The sequence below is a fragment of the Dendrobates tinctorius genome, unplaced genomic scaffold, assembly GCF_039654945.1.
Source record: "Dendrobates tinctorius isolate UK_male_01 unplaced genomic scaffold, ASM3965494v1 ptg000022l, whole genome shotgun sequence".
NCBI lineage: Eukaryota > Metazoa > Chordata > Amphibia > Anura > Dendrobatidae > Dendrobates > Dendrobates tinctorius.
The window spans coordinates 41,490,891-41,508,288 of record NW_027361690.1 but is presented as its reverse complement, the minus strand read 5'-3'; positions in this window follow the sequence as shown (position 1 = coordinate 41,508,288).

Genomic DNA, 17,398 nt, shown 5'->3' with positions numbered 1-17,398 from the left:
TAGCGAATCAGAAAAACTAAACTACATGTCTAATTGGAAATGTTTGCTAATATTCCTGTTATTATACCTATTACATATTGGGATAGGATCTTGGAGATGGGAACACGCCTTTAATGTTGTTGGGCAGAAATATTTGTAGAGGTGTAGTGACGTTGTGATTTCTTTCAGTCTACCTTTCTACAGTGAAAATGGTTGATTGGCAAGAAGCACATCATTACATTACTAAAATATGCGTATGAGAGTGCAATGGTGCTTGAAAGTGTGTGACCCTTTTATAATTTTTCATTTTTCAGTCCTAAAAGTAGATAAAGAGAACTAAATCAAACAAATGAGTCCAAAATATTAGACTTGTAAAATGATCTAATATTACGTTTGTGAATTGAAGAAATATGGGAACCTTTAAGATAGGAGATCAACTAACGGTGAAATTAGAGTCTGACATTTTCAATCAATGGGATACACAATGAGTTGTGAGTGGGTGACATGTTTTATTTAAAGAACAGGGATCTATCAAAGTCTCACCTTCACAACACGTTTATAGAAGTGTATCTTGGGATGAACAGAGGATTTTTCTGAGGACCTCATAAGAAGAGTTGATGTTGATCAGGCTGGAAAAGGTTACAAATCCATCTCTAAAAGGTTTGGAATGCTCCAATCCAGTCAGATTGTGTACTAATTGGAGGAAATTCAAGACAATTTTCAGCCTCTCCAAGTTCTACCAACAAAGATTACTCCAAGAGCAAGGTGTATAATAGCATGGTCACAAAAGTACCCAAGGTAACCTCTAAGCAACTAAAGGGGTCTCTCAGTTTGAAGGAGTTCGCTGAACAATAATGCTGTGCATGGCAGGTTTGCAGTGAGAATGCCACTGGGTTTTAAAGAAAACCTTGCTGCCTATTTTCAGTTTGCTAAAGATCACCTGGACAAGCCAGAAGTCTATTGGAACAAAGTTTTGTGAAAAGATGAAACCAAAATAGTGTCTGGCTTTAATAAGTGTTTTGTTTGGTGAAAGAAAAACACTGGATTACAGCATTAAAACCTGATACCATCTATGTAACACGGTGATGGTAGAATCATGATTTGGGCATGTTTAGCTGCATCTAGGTCTCAACAGCTTGTCATCATTGATTGAACAATTCATTCAGCTTTATCTTCAAATTCTAAAGGAAAATGTTAGGACGTCTGTAGATAAGCTGAATTGCAAGAGTGTGGGTCATGTAACAAGACAAAAAGCACATAACTCGTTCTACAAAAGAATGGAAAGAGGTAAGCAATAATCAGAAAATACCTATTAAAATTATATTTTTTGTTACATTTATTTTGTTTTATTTGGCTAGGCTTTTTTAATTTCATGATCTTTAAAAAAAAAAATAGTAATCTTGCAATTTTAAGGCTATGTCCACATGTTGCGGTTTTGATTCTTTTTTATGCAAATTTTAAGTTGCGTTTTACAGCATCAGCAAAAGCTATGAGATGTCAGAAATCTCATGCACGCTTTTTTTTCCCTAACCGAATTGGAAAACTGCTGCATTTTTGAAAACTGCATCATGTCGCTTCTTTCAGTGTTTTTGCAGCGTTTTTTCACCCATAGAAAGCAATGAGTAAGGGTTTGTGCACATGATCAGTAATCGCTGCGAGTTTGACGCTGTGTACTTATGCAGCATCAAATCCACAGCGTCCAGCTGTTACAACATAGTGGATGGGATTTCAAGAAATCACATTTCTATAGACGTCTGCAGCTCACCCACGGAGACAGATATGCGCGTGTTTCTCCAGACAACGGCTTGTCAATTTCTATTGCAGAGATGTCAGTCTCCACAAGAGAAATGTCACCCATAGAATGTATTGAACGCGGTGAATCCACACTGTTCAGTGAACACATGCGGATTCACCTGCGCTAAATAAACCTCAGCGCTTTGGATGCAGTGAACATGCGCTGCTTCCAAAGTGCTGCCAGTTCTGCATCGAGTGCACCCGGCCTACGTACAAAAAAGCCGCAAAAAACTAAGGTATCAGGTTTTGCAGCATTTTTAGTGAAAGAAGCATGTGCAGCAGAATGTAAAACCCATTTATTTTTGTGATTTTCTGAAAGTTAAAATAAAAAATATCTTGATCTCATCACCTGAGAATGCCAGTTAAGGTACTGTCACACTTAGCGATGCACCAGCGATCCCGACCAGCGATATGACGCGGTCAGGATCGCTGGTGCATCGCTAAGTGGTCGCTAGCGAGCTGCCACACAGGCAGATCTCACCAGCGACATCGCTGGGGACGGGGGTCGCTACTTACCTGTCACACCAGGCGATCCTGCGTCCTCCCGCCCGGCTCCACGCGTCGCTCGTCCTCACAGCAGGAAGCGCCGCAGGAAGCTGACGACGAGAAACAGTCCTGAACGTTCTCGTGCGATCAGCGATAACCAGCGGGGGAGCGGGTCGTAGGTAAGTATCAGACACAGCGATATCGCTAGCAATATCGCTATAACGTCACTAGTTATAGCGATATTGCTAGCGATATCTCTTAGTGTGACAGGCCCTTAAGGATTAGTGCAGTTTAATTAAATTAGTGAATGTGTAAACATTGGCTGACCAAGGTGTGAAATTGAACAATGCCTGACCAACTCAAGGGCCGACCAAAGCATGAAAGTAAACAGTGTATTTTTTCATTTACTCGTGAACTTTTTTTGTTTAGAATAGTCACTATTTTTTTCAGACATAAAAATCTATTTCCACTAAACAATTTGCTCAAAATGCCCTTTTTCCAAAATAGTTTTATGGTTTCACATGTTTTGCATTGGTGACCTAACACCTTGCATTGTTCATCGTATATATAGTTATCTATATGAGTAGCAAAGTATTTCACTTATGTCCTTTATATGCATCCATGCACTGCAGCACTTTATAATCCTAATGTGAATCTAATGTGAATTGATATGTAACCATATTTATTAATTTGCTATTTTTGCACTTCTGTACTTTACCAACTGAGCTTACATATAGCTACATTTACTTACTTGTGGGAAAATGCTATGACATTTAGTCGGTGCACTTTTCACTACCAAACAATCTTCCTTTATACTTGATTCTCTCCAGCACTTTAGGAGGTTGTTGTGTTACCTATATGAATGTAGTCATCAACTGTATATTAGTGTGGATACTTAGCAGCTACTTATTTATTTATTTAACTTATACGTATTTATCATTATTAATTTGAATTTTGAATATCTGCCACTTGGATTGAGCACTCGCTTTTTCTTATTGTTGTTCGTCCTAGCCTCGCACAACAATATTCTTGATCAATAAAGTGTTTAATGATTTTTTCACCATTATTTTGGACCTTCTTGTCAATTATTTTCTCAGTCTGGTTTTCGTGTAATTTTTCCGATGGGTCACTATGTAATATAGTCCACACATGCACTTAAAAATAGGAGATTTCTCCTTACAAATGGACGGATATTGATTACTGTATAAATATTATTTTAATATTTGCATGTTTGTTATGTTCTACTCTTGAAGTGTTCTTTAATTTTTTTTCTGTGGTGGAAACAAAGTTGAACATTGGGATCCTGAAAAACTCAGCAAAACCTGCTTTTTTGTAAGTAGCTTCTTTACAAGTGAGCAAGTTTTGCCTGCAGAACAAAATGCAGCAATAATGCAAAACGTGAACATAGCCCAAGATTGGTCATTAAGGTTTTTTTAGACTCATAGTTCCTATCATTTCAGGAAGGCTTTATAGCAGATTCCTTATCATCAGAGGCAGAGTTACAATTACTCATAACATATCTATACACAGCTGATAGCACAGGACCAAAAGATCACAGTAGGGGATGTCACAGCTGCTCCCCTCCTTTTACAGTGATCTTTGCACAGGCGCATTGGATGCTCCAATACAAAAACAGGGTCAGAGTCTGGGTATTGTGGCTAATATACATGTGTCCCTTCTTGAGACAACAGGCATTGGTTAGTCTATAGTAGACTCAGTCGTCAGTGTGAAAATTGCAAGATGATTTTTTTTTCACATAATGTTATTGTTCTGTCTCCAACATCTAATTTATAATCCTTGATTACCTGCTTGTTAATGTTTTCAGTGTTTCTGGCTCCCTCTAGTGACCAGAGTCATAACTGCAGTTTTATTGTGTTTTACTTTCACTTTGCTTGCATTTTTCCCTCCGTTGCAGTGCATTCTGGTAAGATTTGAAGTGCATTCTGGTAAGTTTTGCAGTGCATTCTGGTAGCCCTTTGCAAAGGATTATGGCACTTTCCCTCCAGTTCTCCATTTTCCTTCAGCCTGCGTTCAGCAAGCATCTAACTTCTCTTCTCCCTTTGTGATAGCATCACTGGTACGTATTTATGCTTCCTGTATCTAATGCCTGTCTCCTATTATCCTGGCTAATTAGTCCTTCCCCTGGATAGCTATTAGTGCAGATGTTGATTTATAATGTATTATGTAAAATATGTATCCCTGATGTACCTCGCACTGACTGATTATATATATTATGTTTTGCTTGTAGTTTCACCGCATCAATATACCATCACGTTCAATAAAAGCACAGATTCAACCACAGTCTCCTTATTGGACCCCAGTATAGCGGTTTAGCGGCCTGTATAGCTACATGAATTCTGTGTCATTTAGTGAGGACAGTACAGTTATAGAATTTTTTTTTACAGTTATATATATAATCCTAATGTATATACAGGCTTGGACTGGCCTATAGAGGAACAGAGGAATCCCCTAGTGGGCCCATGTGCAGACACAGGCCCCAAATCCCACTATAAGGATAGTACTTAGCATAATTCATATGATTTACTCTGTACAGAAAAAAACAGCATCTCATCATTCATTAACCAAACTACCTAGTTTATTATTATATAGAGATATAGGTATTTGTGAATGAGGCTAGTGTAATATTTGTATGCAGGTAAAAAGTGGGCCCCCAAAGTCATTGTTACTGGTGGGCCCTTGGCACCCCAGTCCAACACTATGTACTGTATATATATATTTATATATATATACTGTATATATACAGTGCTGTGCAAATTAATTGGGACAAAGCATTTTTTTAAGTAAAATTGTAAGTTGGTTGCCAGTCAGTGATTCAAACCAGTTTTAACTGCTTTGAATAGGTGTGAGTGCCTGTTCAAAGCAGTTAAAACTGGTTTTAATCACTGACTGGCAACCAACTTACGATTTTACTTAAAAAATGCTTTGTCCCAATTAATTTGCACAGCACTGTATATCTAATATATAAAGCTCAATATGTGTGTGTGTATGTTTGTATGTATGTATGTATGTCCGGGATTGGCATCTGCACCATCGCAGCTACAGCCACAAAATTTTGCACAGTCACACGTCTGGACCCCGAGAGCGTCATAGGCTATGTTGTGAGGCGAAATTTTAACCCCGCGTGTTACATAATGGGGAAAAAGTGTATGTATGTATGTATGTGTGGATGTCCGGGATTGGCATCTGCACCGTCGCAGCTACAGCCACAAAATTTTGCACTGTCACACGTCTGGACCCCAAGAGCATCATAGGCTATGTTGTGAGGTGAAATTTTAACCCCGCGCGTTCCAATCCACCAAACAATTTTGCCAATTATTATCATTTCTATGGTGTTATCGTCCTTCTGTAAAGCTGGAAATAACACAATTTCTTACCATGCCAACACAGACCACCCTCTGACACAGACTGCAGGGGGAGCCCAGTATCACACAGGATAGGATTAGATACACAGCTCAGCAGTCGGTATCACACAGGAGAGGATTAGACACATGGCTCAGCAGTCAGTATCACACAGGATAGGAATAGATACATGGCTCAGCGGTCAGTATCACACAGGATAGGAATAGATATACGACTCAGCAGACAGTATCACACAGGATAGGATTAGATACACTGCTCAGCACACAGTATCACACAGAATAGTATTAGATAGACGGCTCAGCAGACAGTATCACACAGAATAGGATTAGATACATGGCTCAGCAGTCAGTATCACACAGGATAGGATTAGGTACATGGCTCAGCAGTCAGTATCACACAGGATAGGGTTAGATACACGGCTCAGCAGACGGTATCACACAGGATAGGATTAGATACACTGCTCAGCAGTCAGTATCACACAGGATAGGATTAGATACATGGCTGAGCAGTCAGTAACACACGATAGGATAAGATACACAGCTCAGCAGAAAGTATCACCAAGGAGAGGATTAGGTACACAGCTCAGCAGACATTATCACACAGGATAGGGTTAGATACACAGCTCAGAAACAGGATGTGCCAAAGGAGAGGACATTTTCATTCCAAGAATTCCACTCATTCCGCCTGATTTGTTTTTGATTTTAAACGCCTCCAGTTTCCAGTTCAACTGCTATTTGCAATGTCCATTAACAATGCTTAGGGACAGTCCTTGAAAGTAGTAGGGATCAATTTAAGTAGTAGGGATCGATTTGCAATCTCCATGATTTTCTCGTGGTCAACTTTATGTGATCTGTTCAAGAGTTGGAACTGCCAAAAATCTGTTCATCTTTGCACCGAAAGGAAAAACCAAAAATGTTATTTATCAAAAGGCTCTTGAATGAGTTGAAAATAAAATACTATCAATACTTGGGTAATCGTTTAGTTAATTTGTGTTGCAAATCTGTAGTGTTGAATATATGATGTGAAATGTTTTTATGTGCAATATTATCATTATAATTTGTTATAACTAACCACAGTTGGTTACTATGCCCAGGCAACGCCGGGCTCTTCAGCTAGTATATACACTCACTGGCCACTTTATTAGGTACACCATGCTAGTAAGGGGTTGGACCCCCTTTTGCCTTCAGAACTGCCTCAATTCTTCGTGGCAGAGATTCAACAAGGTGCTGGAAGCATTCCTCAGAGATTTTGGACCATATTGACATGATGGCATCACACAGTTGGCGCAGATTTGTCGGCTGCACATCCCTGATGCGAATCTCCCGTTCCACCACATCCCAAAGATGCTCTATTGGATTGAGATCTGGTGACTGAGGAGGCCATTTGAGTACAGTAAACTCATTGTCATGTTCAAGAAACCAATCTGAGATGATTCGAGCTTTATGACATGGCGCATTATCCTGCTGAAAGTAGCCATCAGATGTTGGGTACATTGTGGTCATAAAGGGATGGACATGGTCAGCAACAATACTCAGGTAGGCTGTGGCGTTGCAACGATGCTCAATTGGTACCAAGGGGCCCAAAGAGTGCCCAGAAAAAATTCCCCACACCATGACACCACCACCACCAGCCTGAACCGTTGATACAAGGCAGGATGGATCCATGCTTTCATGTTGTTTACGCCAAATTCTGACCCTACCATCCGAATGTCGCAGCAGAAATCGAGACTCATCAGACCAGGCAACGTTTTTCCAATCTTCTACTGTCCAATTTCGATGAGCTTGTGCAAATTGTAGCCTCAGTTTCCTGTTCTTAGCTGAGAGGAGTGGTACCCAGTGTGGTCTTCTGCTGCTGTAGCCCATCTGCCTCAAAGTTCGACGCACTGAGCGTTCAGAGATGCTCTTCTGCCTACCTTGGTTGTAACGGGTGGCAATTTGAGTCACTGTTGCCTTTCTATCAGCTCGAACCAGTCTGCCCATTCTCCTCTGACCTCTGGCATCAACATGGCATTTCCGGCCACAGAACTGCCGCTCACTGGATTTTTTTTCTTTTTCGGACCATTCTCTGTAAACCCTAGAGATGGTTGTGCGTGAAAATCCCAGTAGATCAGCAGTTTCTGAAATTCTCAGACCAGCCCTTCTGGCACCAACAATCATGCCACGTTCAAAGGCACTCAAATCACCTTTCTTCCCCATACTGATGCTCGGTTTGAACTGCAGGAGATTGTCTTGACCATGTCTACATGCCTAAATGCACTGAGTTGCCGCCATGTGATTGGCTGATTAGAAATTAAGTCTTAACACACAGTTGGACAGGTGTACCTAATAAAGTGGCCAGTGAGTGTATATACTGTATATGTTGTAACGTCCCACAATATCTGTGGATGGGAATTACTCACTTTGCTGGTCATTAAGGCATATGCTGGGACACTCAGGGTTAAAAAAGTCTATCCAGTTTATTAAAGTACAGCATAAACCGCTCCTCAGGAACCACCTAGTAGTATGCAGCAGCCAGTACACAGTCCGTTATACATTCGGCTCTATAGCATAAACACAGTCTCTCACTGACCCTGGTCAGCATAACATGGATTCCTGTCCGTTTTCTGTTGGTGTCGGCTACACAGGTCCAAATCTCCTTAGAAGTATCCCACAAACACTTCTCGCTGACCCCAGTCAGTATCACTCATGGTTTTCAGACCGTCCACTCCGTAGTGTCCAGCCTGGACACATGGAAATCTGTTCACGCTGACAGACTCCCATACACTCACTGCCATATGCCAAACACACTTCCATTACATAGCTGTAACCACACCCAGGTACCTATCACATGGCTAGTCACGTGATCATGACATCACCGCAGGTCCTCAACCACACAACCACACAGGCTTCTGCAGGGAAAAAGGGGTACAGTGAGCACCCTCACCTTGGTGTGAAGTATATGGGTAGCCTGACCCTCCCATCTCTCAGAGTTACCCGTAACTCGGACACAAGTGTAAATAACAACCACTTAGGACTTACGTGTACTAAAGAAAAAATACTCCGGGTTACATCACAGGTAGCAGCCATCTGTTGTGAGTTCATTTTTCCCTTCACCAATGAGGTCTGATGAACTCCCTCCTCTGATGAAGGAAGGTAGTCAGACTGATTACCAAACACCTGGGCAGCTAGATGATAACTGGGTGGCTGGAATTGAGGACTGGATATAAGGTTGCCGACGCCCTTCTTCCTGGCTGGTGATTTTCCTGCTGGATTCTTGGAGACCAGTCTGATTCCTGCTTCTCAAAGCTAAGTTTTTCTGCTCTGCTTTGTACTCTTCAGTTTTGTTTTTGTTTTGCCTTGTTTTTTGGGAGTTCTGCCATCCCCGGCCGGGGGTGAGCTGAATTTCATTTTTGTCTCTGATCTGTTGATCTTTTGCTCTGTCTTCAGAATATACCTGAGTGCTGATATAGTCTTTTGAAGCCTAGCAACTTCAGGGCCTGTTTTTCCTATCAGTCGGTTGGCTCATTTTGATAGGGTTTTTGCGGATGGCAGACAGCAGCTTTCCTATCCTGTCCTATGTAGTTAGCTTGGGCCCCATCATTTGCTCAACCTATCTTTCTATCTGTGTTAGCGTTTTCATCTTGCTTCACCGTCATTATATGTTGGGGGCTGCCTATTGCTTTGGGGTCTGCTCTGGGGCAGTTTAGTTTTTCCCCTTTCTGTCTTTAGGCTATGTAGCTCTCCGGCTGTGATCGAGGGGTCTAGGGCACCGTAGGAACCCCCCACGGCTACTGCTAGTTGTTGTGGATAGGTTCAGGGGTCTGCAATCCGATAGTTGCCAACCTCTCTGGTTTTTCTGGACTTAGCTGGTATTTTGTTTTTTCCGCCTTCGGTGACTCATCATAACAGCCATCCCTCTGACACATACCTCCCATTAATTATGCGGCCACTAGTCACACTACTAAATATATATATATATATATATATATATATATATATATATAGTGGTAGATCGGCTCACTCAGTTGCTCACAGAGGTAGAAACAGGAACTCTGCGTCTTTAAATCTCCTACTGGTTTATTAACTGCATGAACCAATGCAGAGATAGTAAAATAAACAGGGCCTTACTGGCCTAACAGGAAAACAAAATGAAAAAAAAAAAAACATGGTGCGGTGCTTCAACCTGGGAGAAGAAGACCTCACCCTCTCGTCTAAGAGTGAAGTGGCTCAGGTACTGGGAATGCCGGAAGAGCTGGTACAATCTGAGGCCGTACAGTTGGCAGCCATACAAGGGGAGCCCAGGACCCTAGCCGTCACAAAGACACCGGAACATCCGCCTGGAGGCCTGAAGGAGGGTCGTCAAATACTGGAACAGATGCGGGCCGAACTGATGGGACTCTCCCCGCAGCAGGTGTAACAGGTGGAAGCTGTGCTGGAGCACTACCAGGAGGTTTTCACTCGCGTTGAAGATGACTTTGAGTGCACCACAGCTATAACCCACGAAATTCCTACAGGAAGTGCTGCCCCAGTCCAGGAGAGATTTCGGCAGAGACCGCCTCAGACGTACAAGGAAGTAAAGGAGATGCTGGCTCACATGCTGCAGAGTGGAGTCATACAAGAGATTCAGAGCCCGTGGGTGGCTCCCATTGTTTTAGTTCGGAAAAAGGACGGAACCCTACACTTTTGTGTTGATTACAAATGACTGAATGCTTGTACGGTGCGGGACTCCTATCCATTGCCCAGAATCGAGGAGTCGCAATCTGCCTCAGGAAAGGCAAAGTATTTTTCATCCCTGGATCTGGCCATTGGGTACTGGCAGGTGCCCATTGCTGAACACGATCGTCTGAAGACAACATTCCTACTACCCATGGGATTGTTTGAATTTAATCGGTTGCCCTTTGGCCTAACGCTCCCGGGACGATCCAGTGATTGATGGAAAGATGCCTGGGGGATCTGAACTTCGAAGCAACACTCATCTATCTGGACGATATCACTGTCTTTGCAGCAACCTTTGAAGAACATCTCCGATGGCTGGAACAAGTATTGAGTCGACTGCAGAAACACGGTCTGAAAGTGAAGCCCTAAAATGTCACCTTTTCCGCAAACAAATTAAGTACCTGGGACACATCGTATCCACTGCCCATGAGAAGATAGCAGCAGTACAGAACTGGCCCACCCCGAAGACAGTGAAAGACGTTCTGGCCTTTCTGGGGCTTACCGATTACTACCGAAGGTTTGTGAAAAATTTCACCCATATTGCTAATCCGCTGCTGGAACTACTAAAGGGAGTGCCCTCTGGCTCAAAGAATCAGTCTATCCAATGGGGAAGTAGCCAGGAAGAAGCCTTCTGAGCCTTGAAGATGGCCTTGACTGAGGCCCTAATGCTCGCCTATGCGGATTTCTCGCAGCCCTTCAACCTTCACACTGATGGAAACTTACATGGCATGAGGGCCGTTCTACTGCAAATGCAGGAAGGGAAGGAACGAGTGATTGCCTATGAAAGCCGGTCTCTTCACGACTCGGAACGGAACCCGGACAATTACAGCTCCTTCAAGTTGGAGTTGCTGGCGTTAGTGTGGGCAATGACCGAAAGTTTGCAGAATACCTGTCAGGAACCTAAGTCCTAGTCCGCACCAATAATAACCCCCTAGCCCACCTGGAAAATGCAAAATTGTGGGCCTTGGAACAGCGATGGATGGCCCACATGGCGAAGTTTCGGTTCAAGATCTCTTATCGGGCCAGAGCCAAGAATACGTATGCTGATGCTCTTTCAAGAGTGACCCATGAGCGGCCTAAACATGACCGAGATGAAGAATTGGAGGCCGAAGAGATTCTAGGTTTCCGGGACCTTGCTAGGTTGTTGGTGGCGATGCAGGGACAGATCGGAGAGGTGTCTGGGGAATAGGTGCTGGGACGACCCCAGGATGACTGGGTGCAACTCCAAGGAGCAGATAAGGAACTTGACCAGTTGAGACAGTGGGTAGCCCTGAAGTGACTTCCCAGCTGGCACAAGAGAGACGCTCTGTCACCGAGGGCTCTGCAGATTCTGAGACAATGGGAGAGACTCCAGTTAGAGGATGGCTTGCTGTATAGAAGTGTGCAGCTGGTGCGGGAGTTGGGGATCACCTGGCACCTGCTCCCCGAGAAGTTGATCCGTGTAGTGGCTACAGAGTCCCATGAGAAAGAGGCTCACTTTGGTAAAGAGAAGATGTTCCAGTGGTTACAGAGGTTGGTATATCACCCCTGACTGAAGGCTACCATAGAAGAGGCCTGTCAACGATGTTGGAGCGGCAAACTTGCCAAACCTCCAGAGCAGAGAACCCCGGACGCAGACCATTATGACTTCTGCCCCCTTAGAGTTATTGATGATCAATTACTCAACCATGGGCCCACACATCTCGGGTATGAACATTGTCTGGTGATGACTGACCACTTCACTAAGTTCGTGGTGGTGACTCCAACTCGGGATCAGACTGCAGAGTCAGCGGCACAGGCCATTTTCCAAGACTTCATCGGGGTGTTCGGTTGCCCAAAGAGGATCCATTCTGACCAGGGCGCTTGCTTTCAAGGCCCAGTGGATGAGTTACATCGTCTGTACCGGATTGAGAAGTCCAGGATGACGCCCTATCATCCGCAGGTTAATGGAGCCTGTGAACACTTCAATCTGATGTTAATTCAGATGCTCCAAACATTGGAGGAAGATCGGAAAATACACTGGTCTGAGCACGTGGCTGAAATGGTCTGGGTGTACAATAATTGAGTGCACAGTACAATAGGATACACTCCGTACACCCTGCTGTTCGGGCGAAAGGGACACGAAATTACAAAGCTGAGTTGGATCCGGAAGAAGACTACCCGCGGACGGAGGTGTCTCCCTGTGTCCGAGAATATCGACCGACTGCAGACTTTTCACCGGTGGATGCAGACTAAGTTTCGGGAACTCCAACACCATGAAGCGACGCCTATTTGAGGGATATCTCTTAAGGCCGGAGATCGTGTTATGGTCCGAGACAAGCAGCCCCGGGGCAAGTTAGAGCATCGGTGGGAAAAAAACCCCGTATTGAGTGAAACACCGAGTTGGGTCTGATGGGTCGGTGTATGAAGTTCAACTCGAACAGGAAGAAGGAGCGCCTACCCAAATAGTCCATCGCAGCATGTTGCGTCCTTGCTTGTCACATGGTCCTGAAAAAGGAGAGAGAGTGTGGACCACCACCGAAATGCTCACCCCAACGGTTCTCGACTGTGATGAGGAAGAGACACTCGCCTCGTTCTCAGACTTGGATAATCAGCCATCCGCCAGTCCCAGGGAAGTGCGTAGGCCTGAAACCCCAGAGATGGCCGATTCATCGGATCAAGATATGCACTTATCTTCTACCATTCAACCTGATTCTACCACTCAACCTGAACTAGAACTATGCCTTACAGAGAGGACAGCTGGAATACCTCCCACTCGCTATGAACAAGACCAGTTTATTTTGCAACAAATTATTCAAGAGATGGAAGAGTGTGAACGTCTGATGAAGGAACTCTCGCCTGTGGAATGGCAAGTTAAAGGAGGGCGGAAATGTATAGAGGAAGACCGGGCTGCGGGTACCTGAGTCATGCCGAGTCCATAACTGTCGAGGCTGCGTCCAATGCTGCCGATGGAAAAGAATAGGGGACCGGACACGTCCCATGACCAGCAGAGAGGAGGCGTGGCTAAGCCAGGCAGAGAACAGGAAGTGCGGGAAAAAGCAGTGTTTCCCGTCGGCAGTGAGAGCGGAGGCAGGTGTGCGGCACACTCCACAGCGTGAGAGGCAGCACGCAGTCATGCCCCAGCAGAGTTCACCCGGACGCTCTAAAAAGACAGTGAGTGTGCAGAGCATCTCGCGCCCGGGTGAAGAGAGTGTAGTGTCCGCCCAGAGGAGAGGGTGACGAGTGCAGGACCCTGAGGTGCGTCCCCCATTACTGATAGACACGCAGCAGCACACGTGTTGGACAGAGACTCCTGCAGCGCTCCCCACTTCGGCTGCACAGATTTATGGACTAGGGGCAAAACCAGCTGGACCGTGGTAATTTTCCTGAAGAAGAAGTCATAGACTTTGAAACACGTTGAATAAACCACCAGAGTGTATTATAACTATATCTGGATTTGTTTGTCACATGGTGGGATCCGGAGAGCAATGTGGACCAATTCCTTTCCTTCCTACCGGTTTCGGAAATGCTCGGTTTCCTTCCTCATTGCTCTCCGGATCCCACCACGTGACTACTGATGTCACGAAGGTACTGCAGACACTCTGCAGCCAGCAGCTCCACGCTGTGAACCACGCTAGAGCGTCAAGGGATCTGTGAGTAATATGAGAGCCTGTCACCGGCCGGGGCAGTGTTCTATAAACTAACTGTGTGTTGGAGATTTAACCCTGCTTTGTCCTCAAGCAAGCGCAGCACATCACATAAGAGGGGAAGTGCTCCAGCAACCACCTGTGTGTTGGAGTTTTAACCCTGTTTTGTCCTCAAGCAAGCACAACATACTACATCAGAGGCATCATCCTCTTTCTTCAATGCAAAACCTTCATATTGTGCTGGACATATCTGAGGTAAATCGTCATCAGGCTCTTTTGTGTATTTTAGTGCTTCTAAATTTTATCTTTATCTTCATTTATATAAACGCCTCTGCATATATTTTTATATTGCTTCTGCAGCACATATACTAAATTCATTTACCACTATAGAACCTTACAGTCCCACCATTCAGTTCATATATTTTAATCCAGGGTTAATTTAGGGTGATATACTAAGGCTATCTCAGCGCAGACATACTGTATACCTAGTATTTTATTTTGTTAGAATTTTAAGAGGTTTAAAAATGCAGCAGCAATTTTTCATTTTTTCATGGAAATATACAAAATTATTTTTTTAGGGACCTATCCAGGTTTGAAGTGACTTTAGGGGTCCTATATATTGTAAAACCCCCAAAAGTGATACCATTTTAAAAATCAATGGATAAAATGAAAGCGGTCTCAATGGAGCGCTGGCGTGAGCCACACCAGTGGGGAGGACGGTAGATGACAAGCCCAATGCAGCACCAGCCGCAGACCCTCGTTGAGGGATAGTAACTGTAGAGCAAAGAACCGCAGTCAGGAGGGTGCCAAGGACGAGAGGGAAGTCTGTTTGATGTCTTTATTCCACAACGCGTTTCAACAGGAGGACGCTGTCTTCCTCAGGTGGGTACATGATTAGATAGGGAGGAGGGGATGTATATAAATGGGGAACCAATCACAATTAAGAATCAATTAAAACTAATAAAATTAATATAAAACAAAGTAGAAACACCATTTTAAAAATAACACCCCCTGACATACTGAAAACTGCTGTCAGGTAGTTTATTAACCCTTCAGGTGCCTTTCAGGAATTAATACAAAGTGGCATGATAGGAATGAAAAAGTTGATTTTTACCACCTAAATGTTGCTGACCTTTGAACAGGTCACTGTAGTCGGAAGACTCTAAGGCCGCTATTTGCTTGTGAATTGCCATGGCAAACATCAGGACCACACAATCATGATCTCAGGGTGCCGATGGGGATAAAGAGGGAGAAGCCACACTCTGTTAACCATTTATATGATGTAGTCACTATTGACAGCAGCATATAAGGGGTTAAACAAATATGGACAGTGACAACAATGATCATGGCTGATGCATCAAGTTGTCAGCTATAGTGTACAATCAACATCTGCTGCTGGATTGTCACCTGTATGGGGAGGCTAGTCTCTTATATCTCAGGTCACTTAAAAGACGTATTGATGGTAATTAAGAGGTAAGCACCACTTATGCAGTAACGGTTGAGACACATGAAAGAGTTCTTTTAAACTAAAATCCATTTTATTGGATTACTGCTAATTTACTCTCCCTCTAAAATCATTGAGGACCGTATCGTATATGCTGCTGGTATCTTCTGTTTGCAATGCTCATAGAAAATGGACAATCAATGTACTTAGAGTAATATTCTTTTCCCAGAAATTTCTAAGTGAGCAGCGCTGTGTGCTGAAACATAGCTGTCAGCATTTTATATTTGTGGTGTGGCAAAGGTTTAAATCAAATTTTAACTTCCTCCCGACATGGCGCTCTTCCATTTTTGTGTTTTATTACATATATATATATATATATATATATATATATATAAATAAAAGACAAAAATGGAAGAGCGACCCATGTCAGGAAGGAGTTAAAATTTGATTTAAACCTTTTCCAAACCACAAATATATATCACAGCCATCATCTCCTAAGAGAGATGCAAGCTCAGCTGTTGTGCCTGCATCAAGTATGGGGACCCTACATATGACTTAATAGTACATCATATGTTGGAAGAGGTTAATAAATAGCTGGCAAAGCCTGATCACAAATTTATACCCCTTTATTAGCTTTTTTATTTTAGTTTCTGAATTGACTTGCAAGGTGTATTTGGGTGGTGGTGTCTAAATCTAAGAATATACAGTAAAATTGAGCATGGTGGCAGAGTGGTTTCCGCACTCACGTTTAGCGAAAGGAATGCTAGATGAGCTCACAGTTGTAGGTATCCACCATCGCATAGGTTTCAGAAGTCTAGCAAGCCCCTTGGCCCGGGCAAATAAATCCCATATAACAACAAAAAAAGTCGGTGCCTCCAATAAAATCTTGGGAGCTTTAATACACTTCCATGAAAATGAGGTTACAAACACCAGAACACTGTCCCGTTTATAACCTGATTTTAATGAAAGTGTAATAAAGCTGCCAAGATTTTATCAGCGACACCAGCTTTTTTAGCATTATATTGGATTTAGCTAAAGGAATGCAGACACACGTTGGGAACAGTTCAGGAACAACATAATCCACAAGAAGCCAGCAGGCTTGATAGTTACAGAGTATCTTAAGAGGCAACAACCTTAATGGTTACAACAATCTCACAGTGTATTTGCACTTGCAACACTATGTAGCCTTCTGGAACTCTCAGTGAGACTCCATAAATAACACAACGCTTGTCTCTCCTGTTGGACTGGCCCATCAGAGGGCCAGAGAATCCACCAGTGGACACTGGCCTCTTTTTTCAGAGGTGTCCAGACCACACAGCTGCTATGAGGCCCCAGAATCCAATCTCTGAATCTCATTCACCCAGTGCCACCATCTAGATTTCAGTGGTATCTGCATGGTCCCACAAAACCGATTGATAACATGTAAATAAATGACACGACACAAAATCTAGTGGGTGAAAAGTGGCCGTGAGTTTATTTGGGTTAAAATAAATAATTAAAACCAAATCCATTAATAAATAATTCCAAATAAATAACCAGTATTACCATATCCAAGACACAATCCGTCCCTTAGCGGGCGATTTTCCCACAATAAACATCACGACGTATAATCAGGAAAAGGGGAGGGAGGGTGGGAGAATCTTCTTTCCTTCAGGAACGTTTTCTTGACTCAGGAGAAAACGGCTCATGCAGGGGTTTAAATATTTACGCAAATGACCGCCAAAAATCAAATCCACCAATCAGGGCCCGTTAAAACGGCGCCAATAAAGCTGGGTAAAACCAGTCATGACCAGTTTAACCCCTTAACGACCGCCAATACACCTTTTAACGGCGGTAATCGAGTGTACTAAAACCACAGCGCCCTTAATTCACGGCGCTGTGGAGAAAGTACATAGCACCCCCCAGTGTCGAATTTTCTCCGGGGTCTCGGCTGTCAGGGGTAGCCGAGACCCCAGAGAACATGAATCGGTCGGTTTTTACCGACCCCGCTTTTGCGATCGCCGTTATTAACCCTA